Source organism: Megachile rotundata, chromosome 16 (assembly GCF_050947335.1).
Source record: "Megachile rotundata isolate GNS110a chromosome 16, iyMegRotu1, whole genome shotgun sequence".
NCBI classification, from domain to species: Eukaryota; Metazoa; Arthropoda; class Insecta; order Hymenoptera; family Megachilidae; genus Megachile; species Megachile rotundata.
The window spans coordinates 11,178,379-11,198,063 of NC_134998.1; the positions used below are offsets into that span (position 1 = coordinate 11,178,379).

General features: G+C 38.3%; 2 protein-coding genes across 3 annotated transcripts in view; both read left to right on the top strand.

Annotated features, from left to right (window-relative positions):
• Nucleotides 1-9,375, top strand: part of foxo (forkhead box, sub-group O) — a 157,651-nt gene extending 148,276 nt beyond the window's left edge. For both annotated transcript variants that reach the window (XR_001096563.2, XR_013041156.1), the window contains exon 8: nt 1,587-9,375. The gene's annotated coding sequence lies outside the window, so the exon portion shown is untranslated. The remainder of the gene's footprint in view (nt 1-1,586) is intronic.
• A 6,352-nt stretch (nt 9,376-15,727) lies between these two features.
• Nucleotides 15,728-19,685, top strand: part of LOC100882742 (uncharacterized) — a 101,761-nt gene continuing 97,803 nt past the window's right edge. Inside the window, exon 1 of the mRNA XM_012289890.2 lies at nt 15,728-16,054. The gene's annotated coding sequence lies outside the window, so the exon portion shown is untranslated. The remainder of the gene's footprint in view (nt 16,055-19,685) is intronic.

Sequence of the window (19,685 nt, forward strand, 5' to 3'; positions counted from 1 at the left end):
CTTAGTTTCTTTTTAGTCGTTTCGTGAGATTATATATTTACATAAATTATATTCGTAATTGTATGCATAGTACCGTGAGTATGGAACATCTAGGGAATTTTTAAATCTTGAAATTTGGTATTTGAAGAATTAGAAAAATGAACAAGTTTCAAGTTTAATAATTTGACAGTTATGGAGGTTTAAATTTATACGAACAGCTACAGCCCCAAAAGCAGGAAATTATCAAGCAGCTATACATACATACTGTATCTATTTAAAGAATTAGAAAAATGAACAAGTTTCAAGTTTAATAATTTGAGAGTTATGGAAGTTAAAATTTGTACAAACAGCTACAGCCCGGAAAGCAGGAAATTATCAAGCAGCTATACATACATACTGTACCTATTTAAAAAACTAGAAAAATGTACAAGTTTGAAGTTTGATGATGTGAGACTTATGGAAGTTAAAATTTGTACAAACAGCTACAGCCCCGAAAGCAGGGAATTATCAATCAGCTGTGCATAAATGCATACATACTGTATGTACATCTGTCATCTAGAAATACGTGAGCTATATAAACGTAGTTTGGCATGAATAAAAAATCCCGGATTCCGTCGGTCATGATTAAAATTCGCGACTAAAACGTGATTCAATTTAATTTACCCTTTTTGTGTGACAATGTTAGACGCGACGTTATAATTCAAGGAATGAATGGATAATGACCGAGCAACTATTTAAACATTGATACCGGAATTGAATTAACTGTTACGAGAGGTGATGCATTTTCATGATGGCGATCAATCTCCCCATCGGTTCTTTTTAAAAATGAACATAGCGTTTCCGTTCTTTGGATTGATTTACCAAAATGACTCCCGTTTCTTCGTGATCAGTGAATCGTTTGAAGATGAACTTTGATCTTGCGGAAATGGTATTTGACAAGGAAAGTTTTAATAATTTAACAAGATGGCGACTTTTTACGAATGCATTGAATTTTCAGTTACGTTTCATTCACCTCGATTTGCATTTCGGGTTAATTCTTTTACTCGTTCTTAGTCAAATTTTTACATTTACCAATTGCGAGATCTCAATTTTATAAATTCTTCAACTTTTACAATCTTTTATTCTTTCGAGCTTTAGTGCTTAAATTCTGACTACTAGTTTTAGTAATTTTTTCATGGAAATCTTTCATAGAAGTTTTGACCGATCGATGCAATTAGCCAGAAATTTTTCAGAAAGTAACATTTTATCGCTTTTAACTCCCAGTTTATTTTCAAGTGGCAGATATTTCCGTGTGCATCGTTTATCTTTCCAAATCGCATCACTTTCGTGGAAAATATTAACCTGCTATATTTATTCAAGTGGTACTTCTAATCAATTTTCACTGTATCTAATTATGTGTCCACTTCAGTCCAAAATATCTGGATGTGCACGAAATACGAACACATTAGTAACCTTTCTATTTTAAGTCCCCGAGACCCTTATAACTGTGGTCAATCATAATCAATTGTTAGAATGAAAAATGAATTTAAATTTTTTCCCACAAGATGTCAATCATGAACAAAGAAACGAAGTAACAAAGATTGATATTGCATTTTGTTATGTTGCAGGTGTCCCATGGGTCGAGGACGAGCGGGATCGTCGAGTACTTGTGATAAGGTGTAGGAATAATTATACCGGACCACGACCACGATACGTACCGTACCACCAAACGTACTTCAATGCCGATCTACGTGCAACCGTGGGGCAAGGCACCATGATCTTAACGTTTCACGGTCAGCCATTGTTTCGTTGAACAGATGCAAACCCTCAGTGAGATCTCAATCTGTTCAAACGCTGAAATTGGACATTCGAGATCATGCTTCTATATAAAAGTCCGCGAGTTGATTTTGTCGCATTTTCGGAGTTCCCTCGGTACAAGGGTACTCGACTAACCGTTAGAATTATTTATTTTACGTTTAGAAGTGTCCGTGAATTCGTTGACATTTGGTACGGAGGCGCTTGTAAGGACTATACAACAAAAAACGGAAAGTTCCTGCTCGTTTTTTGTTCTTGTGACAATCGCAAATGCTCAGGCGTGGTCCAACGGCGGAGTCCACTTCGTTTCTTTTCCCCACGAGCTCATGCCTCCCTCTCGGCCATTTATTTTGAAGAAATAACGCGGAGTACGTTTGCGCGGTAGCGTGACTGCGCATGCGCCGTGGATCGCGCATGCGCGCGACGCGGAAAATGGCGGACCGCGCATGGGCCGATGAAAGGACGATGACTCGCCGACAAATGTTTCGTCGTGCGTACACGATCTCTGTTCTCTATAAAAGTAACCTCATGTGCTTCTCGGCGCACACTATACATATATAAATAAATATAGATATAAATATATTATAAATAAATGAATATATGTATTCACAGGCACACACACATACACGGACACGTACACAGACACATAGATATGCGAAGGATATACACTATTATACTGTATATGTAACTAGAAATATTTACGAAGAGAAATTGTTCGCGAATGTCGCTGCAAGTTCTGTTACGGTATACATGTATGATATTAAATATATAACTGCGTATGTATAGCGTGTATCATACATGTATATGATATTATATATGGATAAGAAATATTTAGTATATTCTATAGAATATTGTACGTTCGCTAATGTTATGTATAGTATACAAAGAAGAAATATTGCGTATATATGTGTATGTATGTATACAGATGTACATACATATATATAAATGATTATGTGTATAATAATATATAGATAAAACGAGTACATAGGTTATGTATAGGATAAGCTTAGGTACAATTTAACGTAAGCAAGCTGCTAGAGGTAGACTTGGAAATGGAAGAAGTTTTAGTCACATGGTTAAGCCGCAGTTGACGTGATGACGAAATGCTCATTCTGCGTGGCTTCTTTTCAAATCGTCGCGTCGTTTCGTGAACGTAGGCGACACGTTGGTGCTTTTCGATAGGTGAACGTTTCTTTCTTGTTCTCTTGCGTTTCCTGTTGGCGGTACACCTTAGGTCGGCGGTGGGCAACCGAGCTGCCCAGGGCAAATTTCCAATGTTCTTCTCCTTTAAATTATCAAGTTTTCGATATTCGATATTTTCAAATCCAACATTTTCCGAATTTTTAACTTACAAAATGTTTTAACGTTTAAAGATTTGGAAAGGATTTGAAAATTTTTTAATAGGAACATTTGTAAATTTGTAGTTTTTAACGTTTTCGAAAATTTGACAATTTAAATTTAACAAATTATCCAGTTTGGAAATTTAGAAATTTGAAAGTTCAATTTGGAAAATTTGGAAATTTAGAAAATTGGAAATAATTAGGATTCCTGCACAGTGCTGCCCATGAGCTTATTGGCGGGCTTGCCCATCACCGTGTTAGATCGATGTGCTAATTTAGTTATAGCCTCCCCGATATAGCGGGATCGTAAATTCTTCAAAACCCAAATCAAAAAATTGAGACGTCAGAAAAGTTTACGCAAAATCGATGCTTGAAAGTTTAGGCGTCGCTTAACTAGGGTTCAATTTACAACCTCGCTGTATCGGTCGGAGAACTATAAGCGGAACTTCTACTGTGTCGCAAACTCGCGTCGAATAAAAAATTTTTATTAGAAAAATTAGAAAATCCCAATGACGAAGATTCTCCTGAGTTTCGCGACGATTTCTTGAGCATTTTCGAGAGAAATGCGCGAGTTCGAGACGAAGTGTCTTTTACCATCGAAGAGATTAGGCGAATTTAATAGACCTTAACGATCGGTCGACGATCGAACGATGATGAAGGATAACTGTCGGTTATTGGTCACTGCGAATCAACACCTTTGAGGGTGGTTCAGTGGTTCTCAATCGTGGTCCTTGGCAATTTATATCAGTTTTCAAATTTGGGATCCAAAGTTTGATATTTTAGGATTAGAGAATTTTTACAATTTCAAACTTCCAAATTTTTTAATTTTAAAATTGTCAAATTTGAACATTTTTAAGTTTTTCAAGATTTCATAGTATATTTTATAAATGTCGAAGTATTCAAATTATCTGAAATAAATTCCCTAAGTTCTTCAAGCCCTGCAAGTCCCTAAGTTCCCAGATTTAAAAATTCCCCAAATCATCAAATCCCATAATTCTTCACATTTTCAAATTCTCAAATTTCCCAAGCCCCAAATTCCACAGGTCCCAAATTCCCCAAATCCCAAATTCCCTAAGTTCCAAATTTCCCAAGTTCCAATCTCCCCAAGCCCCAAATTTTCCAGGTCCCAAACTCCCCAAATCCCAAATTCCCTAAATTCCAAATTTCCCAGGTCCCAAATTCTCCAAGTCCCAAATTCCCCAAGTTCCAATCTCCGCAAGCCCCAAATTCCTTAAATTCCCAAACTCCCCAAGTCCCAAATTCTCCAGGTCCCAAACTCCCCAAGTCCCAAATTCCCCAAGTTCCAAATTCCCCAAGTTCCAAATTCCCCAAGTTCCAATCTCCCCAAGCCCCAAATTCTCCAGGTCCCAAACTCTCCAAGTTCCAAATTCCCTAAGTTCCAAATTTCCCAGGTCCCAAACTCCCCAAGTCCCAAATTCCCCAAGTTCCAAATTCCCCAAATCCCAAACTCTCCAAATCCCAAATTCTCCAAGTCCCAAATTCCCCAAATCCCAAATTTCCCAAGTTCCAAACTCTCCAAGTCCCAAATTCCTCAAATCCCAAATTCCCCAAGTTCCAATCTCCCCAAACCCCAAATTCCCTAAATTCCTAAACTCCCCGAATTTCAAATTCCAAAATCCACAAATCCCCAAATCCTAAAATTCCCCAAATTCCCTAGATATTTGAGTTCGACACATAACAGCATCATTTTTTATAAAAATTGACAAGGATCAATAATGGAATGAAGCTGTTCCAGACTGAGCAGTGGCCACGAGTAGCATAAACGTGGGAAAAAGTCAATTTTATCGACAAATATGATTAGGTCTAAGGTAACCCAATTGTACGAATGAAACCGATTGCAGTCCCCGTTCGACGGTGAAGCACGTCGGTTATGGAACTACGAGTCTGGTGAAATGCCAACGACGACTGGCCGGTTGCTTCTATCGTAAGGTTGCTTATTTAGATCGTCTTAACTTCTCGTTCATTTATCGGGTAGCGGGATATCGAACGGAAAGCAACGTGTCATATAGTTTTCTTTATTTGCTTCTCTTAAACTTCTCTTAAGTTCAAACATTAATAGGTTATGTTGACACTTTTTGGAGCTAATTTTAAAAATCACGAGTTTTATAATTAAATTTTCTGTTCCGTTCTTGTGCACTAAGTATACTTTATCAACAGAAAAATTTGAAACACAGTTGCTAGTCCAAGTAGCAAGCATTGTGCGGTATGTAAATAAACGTCAAGTCTCCCGCCATGTTACTTCAGGTTCAAAGCGCGCCAAATTCAAACGTCAGATTCAAGCATAAACCATTTTACGGAAATATTTTAAGAGATAAAAGCGACGACAATAATATTCGTTAAATAACTTCTGAAAATGATTTGACAATTGTAATTATTATCGCGAGCTCTCCGTTCGAGTATAGTGAACAGAGATATGATCTGGTTGCAAATCTCAGTGATCTACGAATTAATACTTATCAGTTTACAATTACAAACCAATAAAAATAGTTGATTATGTTGAAGTCATTTCTGTGAACCCATAAGTGCAAGATTTTTTAAGTATTGCAACAGAGCATAAAGATCAACTATGATTTGCAAAATTTTCCAAAATCGACTCCATGAATTATAAATGAAATATTCAGATCACCGAAATTTACGACCACGCTATATCCGCGTCTCTATACACGCTACGTGTTATACACGAAAACTGCCATTTACCAAGTGCAATACGTACACACGAGACCGTCAGTCGTCGTCTCGGTTTCATCTGATGTTTCCTTTTCCTCGAAACAAGGAACGAAAGACGAGCATACGATGCTGATTGTAAGTGTTCATAAAGTAATTACGGGACGGTGTTAGTTTAGGGGGGAGTGTGTGACTGAGGAACAGTGACTATCAGAGGGAGGAACGCGGGGATTTATCGAGCTTGTGATAGTCCGACGTGGAGATAACGAACACCGGCGGGTAGAACTATAATTTTCTACGTTCTCGTTTATTGGAACGCGTGACGAAGTCTCTTAACGCCATAACACAAATTTTTTATAGAATATCGTGAAGATAACGGGAAGCTTCGTTCAACTGATTGATATTCGAGGTTACGGCCGCGAAGATGGCCGCCTCCGTTTCGCGCGTTCCTTCGTTGAGAACCAACGAAATTGAGCTTCTTTCGGCGACGAGTGAACGGGGAAAGCGTCCTTCTCAAAAAAGAAACGTTTCGAATGCTCTGCAGACTAAATCAGACGAGAACTACGCGAAATTCTAGCTCGTATATCCGTCCACTGAACGTAGAATTTTGGATCGTGAAACGAGGATGAACGTGTTACCAGCTAGGGACAATTCGATCGCGTCGAAGTGTATCGCCGGAACAACCGAGCCAAAATGGCGGACTTATGGTTTCTTCTCTTAAAATTACACGTAAGCGCTCTATTAACACTCGCGCGTACGCGAGATGCTTGAATCTTTGTTCGAGTCATAGGTTAAGTTTCATAGGCTTTTCTACATTTCCCTAGATTTACCCTATACTCTTAAGCTTTATCTAATTCAGATCCTTACCAAATTGCTGTAAATACTTTCTTGACTTTTAATCTCTCCCTAGATTACATGTCCTTAGGTTGTCAATTTCTTTGCGTAGTTCCACAAAATTCCCTATACTCTTCACTCCAACCTCTCTTAATTTCTCTAAACTTTTTCTGAACTCATGTAAACTTTTGCATGTGTCAATTTTTCCCTTATTTTTTCTAGGGTCCCCTAAATGTCCCTAGGCTTTTAGACTTAACCCTTCGAAAAGATTTCCAAAGGAAATCCCAGGTCCCTTTCCAAAGGATTTCCCTAGAGTATCCCTAGGCTATTCGAAGAATAAGTTTATCGTTTTCGCTTCTATTTATTTATTATTATCGTTTTGGAGGTATGTATATAATCGGCAGAGGTTGTTCCAGCGTTAACGGAGGCGTGGGTGCAATTGCTCCATGTGATCCAAGGGCGCGAATGATCATCAACGACGTAAACCGCAACGATGCCTGTAACGACCCTTAAACATACAAACTCAAGTACTTTCCTCCACCGTGACTCAGCACACGTATGGGAAGCGTTTGCTTAGTGAAATGTCTTAGATAAATATGTTACTAACTACATCCGGCGTGGGCAACTCACGGACAATTTCGGCATAGTCGGTTCGGCACAGTCGGTTCACTGATCACGGCAAAATTTTTATGCTTTCAATTTTTTTGTGTTTCGAATTTCCAAATCTTCATATCAAATTCAAATCAAAATCTACATATATTAAAAATCTGAAAATCCTAAATTCTGACCGTGGTCCTAAATTTCCTCATGCTTCCAAACCTTGAAAATTCCCAACACCCTCAAAAAACTGTAAATCCTCAAATCCCAAAAATGATGAAATCCTCAAACACCGAAGTCCCTAGAATTCTCCAGAATCTCCAAATCCTCGACTCCCAAAATCTTGAAATCGAAACAAATATCTAAAGTTGCAAATCGCTGAGAGACACAATATGTTTATAAACGTGAAATCTTGAAACGATAGCCCGAGGGCACCGAGTTGTTCACGCCCGATCTTCATGTACACGGAAATATATAAGTACGTAGTCAATGTTAATAGCGCGACGAACGTATGCGTGTGCGAGAGAGAGTATAAATGAGGAAGCGTGAGCACGACAGAGAACGAAAGGTGTTTCGATACGACGACTATTGAAAACAGATCCTGACGGAACCTAATTTACGCTTAACCCTTTCGTTGTCTGCGACCTGGAACAAATGTTTCTTGTTATTTAATAAGCATTTTACACTTGGCCATTTCGTAACGAGTCCAACGATTAAAGAAACCTAGAGTGTTCCTTCGTTTGCGAGAGCCCGAACATTCTGGAGCCACATTTATCGAACCTTTCGGTGTATTTGGTTGGCCAAAAAGTTTCGTCCTTCAAAACTTACAGTGTATTGCTTCGACGTATTCGAATTATTATTAATCTTTTCACCTGCGTCACAGCTACAATGTTAACCTTTAATCTACAATTTTCCAGGTGCGTCATGCACGAGTGAATAATCACTGCCGCAGCGCGGGTCGAATAAAGAAAATTGAAAAATTAGACGCGTTTTGTATTCGACGCTCTTCGATTATGAAGATTCTAATTAGAATTGAAGGCAAAGTATCGCGATGAAAATATGGGTCTTGTCGCGTATGAACTGTAGGGTGCGTCACGAGTGACACGGTATTAGGCTCGGGGTTCAAGCAGATAAAGAAAGTTGAAATGTTATGTCAATTTGGTATCTATGACTGGGCTAATAATAGCACAGGAGGACTTGAACTCCGAATTGAAGCGTATTCGAGTAAAATCGATCACGAAGTAGGGATGCGTCATGAGTGCGTCACGAGTGCATGATGGGTACGTTGTGAGTGCGTCATGAGTGCGTCACGAGTGCATCATGAATATGTTATTGGCACGACACGAGTCGTCACGAGTGCGTCATGAGTGCGTCACGTGTGCATCACGAGTGCGTCATGAGTGCGTCACGAGCGCATGATGGGTGCGTCGTGAGTGCGTCATGGATGTGTTATTGGCACGACACGAGTGCGTCATGAGTGCGTCACGTGTGCATCACGAGTGCGTCGTGAGTGCGTCGTGAGTGCGTCACGAGCGCATGATGGGTGCGTCGTGAGTGCGTCATGGATGTGTTATTGGCACGACACGAGTGCGTCGTGAGTGCGTCATGAGTGCGTCATGAGTGCATCAGGGATGTGTTATTGGCACGACATGAGTCACCACGAGTGCGTCATGAGTGCGTCACGAGTGCGTCACGCGTGCATCATGAGTGCATCACGAGTGCGTCACGAGTCAGATCCTTCAAACGAATTAGTCGCTGCAACATTTTCGTCCAAAAATTCCGCAAACACTTGCATTTAGCAACATGCGGCGACAAAGAGGACGTTACTTTTCGGCCGGCCAAATACTGAGACGATCGAGATGGAAGTAATATTACGATTTTTGATGAAATTCGTGAACGTGCGATCGGGAGAGACGTTCTCATCGATTCTGGCAATGAATTTCTTCGAACTCTGTAGCGCTGTTATGTTTCTTTTCTTCTTCCTCGATTTTTCCTGGCAGAGCGATGTGGGAGTAAGCACAAACGTTTGAAAGGAACTGTATAAGATATGTAGACACATATTTGAAACTTGAGTTATATATTTAGCATGAATACTATTTAATATATGATTCAAGCGTATAATAAACGGGTTGTATAGAAATATTGATATTAATTGTATTATTTATTACTCAAATGCACCTATATTTCCTTCATTTCCTTCCTTCGTATGCGTTGTACAGTAGACTCTCGTTATATTGCCGTAGAACGAATTTCGGAATTTCAGAATTTTTTTAGTTGTACACAGATAGCACTATAAAATAAATTCTCATAAGATCTCAAAAAAAAGAAGTCTAATAGTCCACTAACAACAATTATGATCTTTCCAAGGAACATAACCTAAAAATTCTCTCTACATCTAAGTACCACGAAACAGCGATAAAGAATCCAATTTGCTAGCAGATTAAATAATAATTTTCGCTAGCATGGAAATCGCGAGGAAAGTAAGGAAAATAAAAATGATGCGTGCGCGTAACGGCGAGTGTAGACAAGCATAAGATTTCTATTTCTCAGGAAGCGGGATTCGCCCGAGTTACATCGAAAACTTTTCAAGATTTCTCGCGACTTTCGAAACCTTTAAAGACCTCCGCGATTCCCGTAATATTCCAAACGATCCCGAAACTTTCCGAATCGTCGATCTGCTCCAAAACTTTATTCTCATTTCACTCTTTATCGTTGCCGATTTCGGTGATCGTCCACCGAATAGATGCTAAACAGATGCCTATTACGCTTAAACATTTTACTTACGCTTTGTCGTTTGAATTTCGCGCGCATTCGAATTAGGTTAGGTTTCGTTTCTTTCTCATTTCATCTACTGTGTGATATATTGTTACTATATGTTATTTAACAAGGTTTCCTTTATTATTTCACTTCAAAAAATACATTCATTATTTGATATATATAATACATTACTAAATGTATATAATAAAAAATGTGTACATGAACAAAATATAAAAAATACATGAAATATACAAAATTAATGTATTTAATTTATTACTACAGGAAACATATTGCTTTTAAAGAAAATAGCATGTTAATGTAACTAACCTTTCAACCTTAATTAAACCTAACCTGGCTCAGCGTCTTCACGCGCCATCTCGTGGTTTGACAACAGTACATTTTCCACCGAAACTCAGTGTACAGAAATTTTGTCTACCTTGAGCAAATTATGCGCATTACAACGCAATGCACGTAACGCATCCGTTGAACTCTCTTATAAACGTTTTACTCTCAAACAGCCATTATTATAGGAGGAGAATATGAAAGTAGTTGTGAAATAGTTGACTAAATTATTAGCGTTATCGTAATGCCTAGTAGCGGTAACAGAAAATTTGTATATTTCTGACGGATATGATAAAACGGCGACATTGACCCGTGACACGGAATTATGCTCGTTTTACGACACTACGTGGAATCAGATTATAATAACATGGAGAAGGTAAGAAAGAACGTGACGAGGTTCGAGTCGAAAAAATGTCGAGAGTGAAATTTCATTTGAATTTAGAACTGAATATTTAAATAGCTTTTATATAAATATCCCCGTTCTTCAATATCATCGTTCTTGGACTTTGTATGTATCTACTAGAGAAATATATTCGTTGCAGTAATTTGAATAAGTTTAATTTGTGTTCATTTGTGACAAAAGGTTTCAAAAATAAGGGGTTGGTTAGTTTGTTAGAATGTTTAAAGTAGAATATAAATATACCGATGTATATTTTGTGGAGATATCGTTAATCAGTGTCGAAGAAGGGGTGAGGGGAGCAGAAGGGTGTATTGTGATATGAAAAAGAAGGTAAGAGGGTTTCCAGGGTCGAGAGACAGGAAGGAAGACTTCAAATGGAACTCTTAAGTGCTGTACCTATATCCCTCTTTTTCCTCAATTTTTGACAGTGTCCTCAATTTACAATCATGTTAAAATCTTCACCAAGTATTTTGTTACAGTTCAAGATTATTATTAAACATTTAGTATAGATGTCTGAGAACATCATTCAGTTACTATATCATTGCTGAACAATTACTTTAATGTCTTTCTTATATTGTTTCACAGTGCATGTCATCCTAACCTCAAAACTTGCAGTTGCATTATAAAACTTGCATTAAATATTTTGTTACAGTTTAAAGGTTATTATTAAACATTTAATATTGATGTATTGTATAGCATCATTAAATTACTATATTACTGTTGAAAGTTTATTTAATTGACAGTGCATCCTAACCTCAAAACTTACAATCGTATTATGAAACTTGCATCAAATATTTTGATACAATTTAAAGATTATTATTAAACATTTAATATAAATGTCTCAGAACATCAATAAGTCACTATATTATAGCTGAACATTTACTTAAATGTCTTTCTTATATTCTTTGACAGTGCATGTCTTCCTAACCTCAAAACTCACAATCGTATTATGAAACTTGCATCAAATATTTTGATACAATTTAAAGATTATTATTAAACATTTAATATAAATGTCTGAGAACATCAATAAGTTACTATATCATTGCGGAACATTTATTTAAACTGTTTTATATTCTTTGACAGTATGTCTTTCTAAAAACATTGAATACAAATGATATCATTAAATCAAAATATTATTACAATAAAATAAACATCATCTACGTGCAGAATATCATAGGACGCAATTATAACAAGCTCAAACACAATTTAAAATATATCATCAACCCGACATTTTATTAAATCCCCTTCCATTTTATGCCACCAAAGAACTCGAAAGTTCATCGGAGTTTTTTCATTCTCCGTGTCAAGTATTCAGAAGGATCTCTTTCTCGAATCTTCCTCGCAACAATCTCCACATCCGGCGAACTCGCCAGGGAAAATTGCATCGTGTTTGGCCGTCTCGAGTATCGCCGCAAACCGGGCTTTATTCTAATCTGCAACGCGCGATCCTCTTCCGCTGCAAAACAATTAAAGGCCACCGTCTACCATCCACCGAGACTTTTCTCGTATCGCGGACCTCCTACGAAATTAACTATTACCCTAGTAACTGATGACACGTTGCCTCGAACGTGTACCCTCTTTCGCAAGACATTTAATTGTTTCTACTGCGGAACAAGTCACGACAAATTACGGAGAGTTCTCAATCTTCACTTTTGCTAGGTATCGGCTAGCTTATTATTCCGGTGGATTAATATAGTTTCAAGGTGGCAATATTTTTTAAAGTTTATTATGTTAACTTAGTTAAGTACGTTACAGTGCATGGAGTTACCTCGCTTAGAATTCCAACGTGTGGAATTACGGCACGTGGAGTTACCACGCTAGGAATTTCAATGCGTGGAATTACGACGCGTAGAGTTACCACGCTCGGAATTCCTACGCGTGGAATTTCAGCGCGTGAAATTACAGCGCGTGGAGTCACCACGCTTGGAATTCCAACGCGTGGAATTACGGCGCGTGGAGTTACCACGCTCGGAATTCCAACGCGTGGAATTTCAGCGCGTGAAGTCACCACGCTTGGAATTCCAACGCGTGAAATTACGACGTGTGGAGTTCCCACGCTTGGAATTTCAACGCGTGGGATTACGACGCTTAGAGTTACCACGCCCAGAATTCCTACGCGTGGAATTTCAGCGCGTGGAATTACAGCGCGTGGAGTCACCACGCTTGGAATTCCAACGCGTGAAATTACGACGTGTGGAGTTACCACGCTTAGAATTTGGACGCGTGGGATTACGACGCGTAGAGTTACCACGCTCGGAATTCCAACGCGTGGAGTTATGGCGCGTGGAAATCCAACGCGTGGAGTTATGGCGCGTGGAAATCCAACGCGTGGAATTCCAACGCGTGGAATTATGGCGCGTGGAATCACCGCATGTGGAATTACGACGCGTAGAGTTACCACGCTTGGAATTATCTGTACAATTAATATATTATACATGAAGAATTAAAAAGTGATATGAAACCTTAATGTTCCTAACGAACGAACGTGATTACAAAATGCAGCACAGGTTTGCAAATAAATTTGTTTGCTTACGTTTCTAACTTGGTTCGACCGTGTGTACAAACAACGACCGTTAATTTTCGAACGTCTGTAACAGTCGTAAGAAATAGACACGAGTTAACACGAACGATCGTCGGTCGGAGCAATTCATAATTCATAGCTCGTTATGGCCGTTGAACGAAGTAGCCGACGGAGTTTCAAGTACTCAACCCCTCGCTACCTTATGCATATTGATACTTTCCATCCGAAGACGAGATACGTTTTCTCAACAATTTCAACGATTCCCGTCAAAATATTTGCTTACATTTCTATCTTGCTATCGTTACACTTCGCAGGTGTTACGCTTGCCATCCACCCCCGAATGTTTATTAGTTTCAACCACCTGTTTGTCTTTTTGGCGCTGAATCTGTTGTCGGAGAACCTTCGCACAAATAAATTCGCACGTCGTTAGTTTTAGGGAACGTGAAAATATTTTCTGGGGAATTGTCGAGTTTTTGTGAGTTCATTTTATGGGGGTATAGGTTCGTCGACTTTTGTATTTTTAATATTAAGTGAATCTTCGAATGGCTAAAATGTGTCGAAGAGATATAAATGTTTATCGAAGATTAATTTGTTAATATATTTAGTGTAAAATATTATATTTAATTGTTTACTTCAAAGAGATGTATTAACATATTTACATATACTTTTATATTAAATAAATTTATTAGTAGAATTAGACCTATGTTGATGTATGAAAATTTGAGTAATTTGAGGAACTCTTTGATTAAAATATTTAGGTTATTTAGAATTTGAAAACAGGGGAAATTTAAAAACTTGAGAAATATAAGAGATTTTGTTAATTATGTAGTGAAGTAATTAATATGGAAAGGTGAAAGCCTAACAACGATTTTAAAATTGATGCGAGTACTTTCGAGAAGAAGTGCACATGGCGCCATCTAGTTGTGAACGATGGTGCTAGTCAAGTAAATCGCATTTTTCTTTAAAATCGAAGACTTTCACAATTATTAGGAATTGAGAGAATAATTTGAAGGAACATTACGATGCGATAAAAACGCTAGTATATTGTTTATTATATCGAAAAAACGAATTATAATGGAGTTTGTTTGGAAACGGCACCGCTAGCGACACGTAGCAGTGAATGCCTGTACTAACAAAGTAGAATATTGCATTTTTCTTTACAATTAACATCTTTCACGTAGTTTCGAAACGAATTTAATATTCTACGACCATCATTTGATTAAAAGAACGCTATCATAACGTGATACAAACCTTGAAAAGAGAAATGAAACAATTTAGACTTCATGGAGTCGATATTTAGCCATCTGGCGGTAAAAAATCCAGATTCTCAACTTATTAGACAATAATTAATACTAAATAAGATTATTAAATATTTTTATTATACCTCAGATGTATTAAAACGTTTATAAAAGCAAAAAATACGAAAATTGTATCGAAAATTCAGTTCCATTACTTCGCACTTTCTACCGCTAGATGGCTAAGAATGTGTGGTCCATGAATTTCTTAAAAATTCAGATATAAAGCTTCGAATTCACTTTATTATCGTTCTTTTATCTCTGTCATGACTACACAATAACTTCTAAGCATCAACAAGTCAAGAAAATTCCATATTCTACGAAAAAATTGCTATTTTATCTTCTGATAATTGTGTTCTTCATCAGTAGATGGTACTAGGTACGCCATTTTGCTAAAATGCGCGCGTAAATTTGAATTTTCAAATGCACACAATAACAAGGACTTCAAAATATCTTAAATCAGTTGAGAGATGTTCTTCATTTTTCGTTGCAAATCATATCAGCTTGCATTCTGAAGTGCATAGTCACTCAATTTAGCAACAAAATTTATTTATCGATTTCACAAATATCTCTCCTGAGTTTCACACGATTCGCATCAGTGCTACGATCGCTATTAAGACTCCATATATTTTCCTTAGAATTAAAAATGTTTTGCACTATTGTGTACATGTGAACATTGTCATACGTCACACATAACATATATACTGCATTAGATATACCAAAAATAAACCCAACTAGTTAAATAACAATCAGATCCACTGAATGATAAACTATCCATGAGATACAGTTTCAGAGATACAATCAGTAATTTCATCAGATCTTATCTCCGGAACGCCTCCAGTCTGCGGTACGTCGGTACAGTAGAAAACTTCCAAATTTTTATTCGAATTTCCAAAAATCCTTCTCGTGAACCCTCCATCTACACAAAAGCAATCACCCCACAAAATTCCATCCAAATCAAACACGATAAACCTTCCAAAACACGATAAACCTTCCCTCCCGAGCAACCCTTACCGTACACAGCCTCTCAACCCTTTTCCTCCCCAATATCATCAGTCAATATAACCCGAGGTTCAAAACGCGGAAGAGTGGGGTCGCTGACATAACGTCGCCAGGCGCAGGAGCCAAAAGTGGATTGTCCTACGGGTTGGCTGTCGACAGGAGTTCAGTCGGTGCCGGTCCCGAAACGCGTTCACCTCTGGACATTCTGCGGGGCACGATATTTAAAAATGGCAACAGACATATACATTTGATAGGGTGGTTTCGAGGGGCACAAGCGGGATTGAAGGACGAAAGCGACTCATAATGAGCGATTGATGCACGCGGTTATGAACGGGGCATAGAGGGGTCGGTCGTGTTACCAGTTGATATACCTGGGAATCCGCGGTCGCCGGGCTGGTGATATTTTCCGTGGGAATTCGTCGAACTTACCGCGCGAAATAAACGTGCTGTGTGGGAAATTACTCAATCCCGATGACACGCCCCTGACCAATGGTCCCACAGGATAAAGGTAAGCGTATGTTTGCATCGGTTCATCCCACTCTTTTAAACGACGCCGAAATGGGCTGGCGTTCCTCGAATTCCACGTTGGATGCTATTCGCTTTATTAGTTAACAAACTTTTATTCGCATAATTACCCAAATATTTTTTCAATTTTCGATAAATTAGCGGAGTGAAATGTTTCATTTTTAATACAAATATTACTGCTATCTGCAATTTTTCTTCAATTTAAATATCATTTACTTCAACTTTTAATTTGCAGGAAATTAAAAATTATCATGCATGGATCCTTTGGCGCTATTGAAATAAAATTTTAATTAAACGATTATTTGTAACCCGTATTTCAATATTCCTTTGCTGATTTTTCCAGGAAATTCAAAATTAATTCTGCGTGGAATTTAAAATCGATCTTTATTGAAATAAATTTTTAATTAAATTGTACAAATGGGATTTGCATTATTGCATTTATGTTATTACTTAATTGAAAATTTCAGTCGAACACATTTGGATCTTTCATGAATTTTTCCCCTAGGTTGCCCTAGGTTCTTCTTGTATCACATGGACTCTTCCTAGGTTCTCCCTAGAAATCTCTACGTCCATTAAGTCTACTCAAAGTTTTTAAAATTTCCCTAGGTTCTCCCTAGACTTTAGATACTACACTGAGTGCTCTAGATATTCCCTAGGCCCTAAACTTCTCCATCTCCCTAGACTTCATCTTCATTCTCTTAATATTTTCTCTAAATTTCCCTAGATTTTCTCTACGTTTAATTCCACCTCTCTAAACTTTCCCAAATTCCCTAGTTACTTTCCTATCTTTTCCTTATACCCACATTTTTCCTAGAACCTCCCTAAATTTTCCAAAATTGTAAGAAACGGAGTCTCCTCACGAATAACAGTAATTACACTACATTTCCCTGAAAAATTGTCTATTGGACTTCTTTTTGCTCGACGCTTGTTGCAACGTTTCGTCGTGGATTCATTTCGCCGGGACGTGTGCCAGCTAGTGTCTTGAGAGGATTCTTTTAAAATTCAAGATAAGCCAAGGATGGGGTCAAGATATAGCACAAATAGCCGCGTTACGAGATGCGAGATGGGATCGAGAATTTATGAAACTGCGTCCAACGTAATTTGTTTCAGACGCGAATAAAGGGTATAATTTATGATCGAGAGATTGTTATCCTATTTGCTCGTCGTATTATATCTGGGGGTTCTATGGATTCTGTGTATCTACAACCTCTTAACAGTAAATCACTTAGTAACTTTTTAAGGATCCTAGGTGATAGGAGGTTGTTAACAGTCAGATCGTGATGTCTGAAGCTCTCCAGCTTGTATTCCTGAAATATAAAAATATTAGTTAGTTATTTATTGTAATGTACTTAAAATGAACAGTATAATATCGATGATTAGATGGCAATAAAAGTACTTATTATAGATTAAGTTAGCCAAGCAGAAAATGCTTTCTCGAAACAGAGAGATTGTCAATGTATGCTTGGAAGTATGCGGACTGCCAACATATTGAACATATCCGGTAATCTAGCGAATAGGAAGAGGGAAGAATGGCTTTTCAGTTTGCTGTCCCCGATATTCAACGATGCCTTTTCATTTTTCTGAATGGCTAATAACGCGGCCCGCATATGTTGTGCTTCGAGTACTCATTATATTACAAGAATACATTCTAATATCGCGTCTTTGCATCCTCCAAAATTCTACCATATCCCTAATTAAATCCTTGGTTGAACAAAATTAAATATGCAGAGTGTCCGTTCAGACAGGGTGACATATGGGTTGTCCGAGATATACAGGTTGTCCGAGACATACAGGGTGCCTCAAAAATACATACAACACAAAAAGCATTCGAATTTGATATAAGTTCTTTGATGGACACTTTCAACATTCTTATGTATCTTTTTGGGTCATAGTAATATGATAAATAAAAGTAACAAGTTTTTAAATGTAAAGAATATTATTGTATAAATTACATATTAATTAGAGTGCAAAAATAGTAACATCCCCAGTCAGTTCCTCATCCCTACGTCGATGAATAGCATCCTCAAGTTTATCATCTTCAATCATAACACCTGAAGAATTTGCTTCCAACGCATCATACACAGTGTCCCAAAAATACATACAACCCAAAACCACAGATTCGCAAAAGTGAATCGATAACTCCGTCCAAATTTTGCAATCCGCGAAAAGCAATTGATCGCAACATCAACTTCCGGTCGTTTCGAACAGCTGACAGATGGCCCATGTATCCTGGCCCGGCGTTCGGACAGAGGTCCTCGAAAAGACAAGGATGCGTGGCTGGTCCTTTAAAAGCGCAAAGCGGCCGTTGACCTCGGCCCTTTTCGAAGTCCGCAAACGAAAATACCTACGCGAGTTGTCCCGGGTGAACCCGAGACGAGTGTTCGGTCCCGAGGTCAACGACCACTCTGCGTTTTTAGAGGACTAGGTGCACGAGCATCCTTGTCCTTCCGGGACCTCTCTGTCCGAACATCCGAACAGGACGATACGACATTGGCCACCTCGGCTGTCAGCTGACCGACACCCCAGAAGTTGATATCGCAATTTTCTATTTCTTCTCGAAGAGATCGCAAAATTGTAAGGGATTCGTTTTTGCGGAAGTGGTTTTCGGGTTGCAGGTATTTTTTGGACACCCTGTAGAAAAGAGGAAATATCGCGATTACCTATGAACGTTTCTCGTAGGGCGCAATTTGAGGTCAGGAAGATCGTTGCGTAATTGTCGGAAATGAGAGGGTGAATCTTTGGATTTTTGAGACATCTTGTGTTCTACTTTTGTATCACCCTGTAGCACAATTCACTAAACGTAAAATTCGCAGAAAATAGAGAAAGCTTATTAAGTAACGTGCGAGTATCCCACGCTAAGGGATGTGTCTAAGGCAATTTATAGGCGACTCGTAGGAATTTATGATCCATCCGAAATTAGGGAGCCTTCCCCCATTTTCGCAACATTCTACACTCCCGAAATGAAAAGCAAATGACCAAACGTTTCTCTCGCGATTCCCCGAATCCCACAATTTATTCACGCAGAACGAAGCACACTTTCCCCCGGAGTTTTATACGCGAAGCTTCGTGATTTACATTAATTTTAGAGGATTCCGAAGCTAAGCTTTCGAAGGAAATGGAGTTACGCCTTTGAGATCGTTCGGCAGAGCCCGCTGAGAAAATTAGTAACGTCAATAGCAATGAATGAAACGTGTTCGAATGGCGGACAGGGAATACGAAGCAGTTGCTTCTATTTCGATAAACGGAGAAGGAAAATTCAATTAACTTTGCAACATCTTTTCGAGGAATTGGATGATTAAGACTGACCGGTGCTTGTTAAACTCGATTCAGTAACCTTTACTTTTTCTTCCCGGAATAAAAGTTCGGAAAGTAGAGGAAAGTACTTGTCATCCTTTAGGGTAATTCAGATTTCCTAGATAAGGATAATTTAGGGGATAAGGAAATTAAAATATCCCCAATTTCCAATTCCCCTAAATTCCTACCTTCCAAATTTCCAATTTCCCCAGATTCCCAAATCCCCAATTTCCAATTCCCTAAATTCCCAAATTTCTAATTTCCAATTCCCCTAAATTCCCACCTTCGCAATTTCCAATTTCCCCAGATTCCCAAACCCC